Source organism: Durio zibethinus, chromosome 4, assembly GCF_047325235.1.
Source record: "Durio zibethinus cultivar Kanyao isolate XHJ-2024 chromosome 4, ASM4732523v1, whole genome shotgun sequence".
Classification (NCBI taxonomy): Eukaryota; Viridiplantae; Streptophyta; class Magnoliopsida; order Malvales; family Malvaceae; genus Durio; species Durio zibethinus.
In genome coordinates this window covers 11,533,093-11,537,403 of record NC_143165.1, presented here as the reverse complement: position 1 = coordinate 11,537,403, position 4,311 = coordinate 11,533,093, and positions in this window count along the sequence as shown.

Sequence of the window (4,311 nt, the reverse complement as noted above, 5' to 3'; positions counted from 1 at the left end):
AGAAATAAGGGAATTACTATTAAATATCAATTAAAATCATTAAATTGAAACTTAGGATAGCACATAATTTATTTTTGGCTCGACTTTAAAAAAATATCTCCAGTAAAGTGGTCAAGTTGTCACACCATACGGGTTTAGGAATTTGACCACCTCGTTAAAATTTTAAAATTAAAACAATGAGTTGTCACAAATCTTTATTTGAGTAGATATGATTGGTTACTTAAAAAATTATTTTTTTAATAAAAATTTTAAAATTAATTAAAACTTATTAAAAATATAATTTTTGGGTATGCAAAAATACATCTGAGTTAAAAATATATGGTTATACATAGAGAAGTATTAACACCCCACAGTACCGGTTAAAAAATAGTCTCAATTAATAACATATATTCGTTTAATATTGATAAAAAAAATGGCCTAAATTTTAAATTTTAAAAATAATGTCTTAAATCCCATTTATTATCATAAAACCTCTTTTTTTGCCATCCTTTTTAGAATCATTTTATTTAGAAATAAAATAAAAATTTTGTGTTTCGAATTTCTCAATATCCAGATAAAATCTAGAAAAATGTTTTTGACGTAGGTATTTTCATGATAATCCTTAAAACCAAAGATAATATTTTTTTCATAAAAAATAATTATTAAGAATCCCTTTAATATTTAGGCAGAGTCTCAAGAAATATTTTACTTAGGATATTATCTTATTTTGTTTTTAAAAAATAATTTCTTTTATAGTCATCTTTTACTACACTATATATTTTTTAAGAATAGTAAAATGTATGTGATGTAACATGAAGCAAATTAATGATGCAAAATAAACTAAAAGATAAAAATGACCAATTTAATTCATATTATAAATCTTTAACTTTATCACTTTATATTTTTTCATTGTTGTTTTTTTTTTAAATATTTAGTGATAAAATGAAAATATTTTTGTGTTTTTAGAAGTAACCTTTGTGCATTATCAACATTATAATATTTATAAATATGATAATATTAAATTTTTAAGTTCAATTCTCATCATACGTGAAATTAATTTAATTTTATATTAAATTTATTTAATTATGTGTCGATTTATTTATTTGATTTAATTCAATGATTTTCTTATATAATACTTTCTTATACTATTAATTTCATAAAAAAATTAATAACCAAAGAATTTCCTAAAATTTTCATTGACATAGCAATTTTTTTTTGGAACTCTCGAAGGCTTGGCAACAAGAGTAGCTTTTTTGCTTTATAATAACCGGAAAAAGTCATATATAATCCTAACTAGAAATAATGAGAATGACTTTTTGGTTTTAATTTGAAATTCAAAACTAGCAATTAAAAATCCCCTCTCCCCATGACCCGAATACCATAATCACTTATTATGATTAGATTTAACAATTTAAAATATGACATGATTATATAATATGAATACAATAGAAAAATAGAATAAGAAAGTGATAGAATTTAAAATTATAATAATAACTATATATAAGTTTAACAAAATCAAAAAAATATATTTTATTTTTTTATACCGATAAGAAATATGACATAATTTTTGTGTAAAACACGAAACGAATACATAAATTTCTTTATATTACACTATATGAATAGATGAATCGTTAGGTTTACTTATGATAAACATGGTTAATCAAATTCTTTTTAATTATATTAAAAAAATGAAAAAAAAAGTATGTAAACATTAAGCAGCTAGCTATAAATTATTAGCCTAAAGCACGAATAGTTTATATTTTGAATTTTTTGTCTATGGAAATGCATTTTTTTAATAATAAATAATAAATCAATCAATCAATCTAGTAATGAAATAATTCAAAATTTAAAACTAGAGAAAATATTCACATGTATGCAAATGCATCTTCATTAATTAATTTCATTTCACACTGTTCAAAAAGAATGATATTTGATATATAGCTAGATCAAGACACGAGAATATGGATGAAATATGGACATACTTCAATTAATTAACAAATAAGTGAAAATATGTTTATATTGCCGAAATCAATAAAAACTAAAAGAAAATATAATAAAAAAAGGCCAAAACCTTTGCTCCCTTTTCATAATTATGCTCCTTCCAACAATATTTTATCCCTTGGCTTTTGAGGAAAGTGATGGCCTTGGAGTAGTATGCTGTCTTCTTCCAAATTAGCCACCCAAAAATTCCCACTAATTAGATGAATAATAAAAAATTATAAAGATCTCAGTGGAATTTAAAAAATTATATGATGTAATAGTTGAATTACATAAGAGTATTTTTGCTATTTACATGTTTTGATTTGGTTTATATTTTTATTTTTCCTTTTTAAATGTCATGAATTCATCATCATTATTGCATGGTATCTTTTGGTATTATTGTTGGGGCTGCTTCTACAAATTTTGCCACAACTCATAACAAATAATCTACGCAAAGTATATTGCATGTAAATTTGTGGGATAATTAACTTCCAATTCAATTTGGTTCCATATAGGTCTTGATTTTTTTGAACACTTTACTGTTTATATGTATAGGATACTTTGATTTCCAAAATTAATATAAAAATTTGTCAAAACAAAATTTATTCATGTTTAACGTCCTATCACATGAGTTCATATAACATAATGTATAAATAACATCATTGAATTAATTATTAAATCATCACAATAAAAACGAGTGTGGAGAATCATCTATGACATGCAAGTAGACATAACTACATAATACTCATCCATACAAGCGGTTATAAGCAACTAATAAAGAACCAGCAAACCAAACTGAACACAAAAACCATGTTTCTTTAGAGTACATGAATTTTGCTAACAATGTCTTGGCCAAGTGATAAGAGGATTTATGAGACATGTAAATTCGAGTTCGAGTCCAAATAAAACAATACATGAAATTTATCTTAAAGGAATGGCTAAACATGACTTTATTCACAATATCAAACACGAAAATGCGATGAAATGTAAAGCAAATTAGTTCTTCATTGCAAAGCAAAATTGAAAAAATAGAGTTCCGATCAGTTGACGGTGCCATAAAACAGAAAGCTCAAACGATGATAAGTACAATCAAGTATCAACCACCTATCATTGAGGCAAAGAATCGATAAGAATTTAAACAAGAAACTTGATTAAGGAAGTCATAAATACATGGCAGTGACAGATTCAAGATTTTTGTTGGGATGTGTTCACTTATAATATATAAAATATTATTGATGCATTTATCAATGTTATCCATGAAAATGGTGTTTAAAAGAAAATTTTGAATGTTTATGGAAAATTTTCTTTTAAAATTTCTTATTTTCTAATTTTTAGGAGTGTCCAAAAAAAGATATTGAGGGTATCCAACAAAATTTTTCTTTAAATTTTTTAGATTTTCAATGTACACCCCACAATGCCAAGTAAATCCACCACTAGACATGGAAAAAAGCCATATTTACCTGTTTAGCTAACAAGTTTCTCCTGAAATTTTCACTTCATTGCGTAACATTATCCTTGTTTCTCCCAGAGTCATATATAGAGGTAATTGATCTTTCCAACGAGCCCAAGATATATCATTGCAGGTGGATTGATTATCAACTATTTCTTCCATTGTGGTGAAACCTTCTGTTGTATTATTCTGAACTTGTTGGGGTTCCTTCACAACAAATTACCCAAAAAAGTGACATAAAGTGATGGCCTTTGAGTACTATGTTGTCTTCTTCCAAATGAACCACCCAAAAATTCCCATTAATTAGATGAATTATAAAAAATCTTAAAGATAACAGCGGAATTTAAAAAATTATATAATGTAAAAGTTGAACTACATGTTTTGATTTGGTTTATATTTTTAGTTTTCCTTTTTAAATGTCTTGAATTCATTATCATTATTGCATGACATATATCTTTTGGTATTATTGTTGGGGCCGCTCCTACAAATTTTGCCATAACTTAAAACAAAAAATCTCGACAATATTATCTGTAAATTTGTGGTATAATTAACTTTCAATTCAATTTGGTTCATTATATTTTAAGATACTTGAATGGGCCTTGACACTTTTAAACACTTTAGTGTTCATATATATATATATATATATATAGGATACTTTGATTTTCAAAATTAATATAAAAAATTATCAAAATAAAATTATTCATATTTGATGATATTTGATGTCCTATCACGCGAGTTCATATAACGTAATGCATAAATAACTTATCATTGAATTAATTATTAAATCACCACAATAAAAACAAGCATAGAAAACTATCTATGACATGCAAGTAGACATAACTATGTATTACTCATCCATTCAAGCTGCTACAAGCAACTAATAAAGAACCAGCAAACTAAAC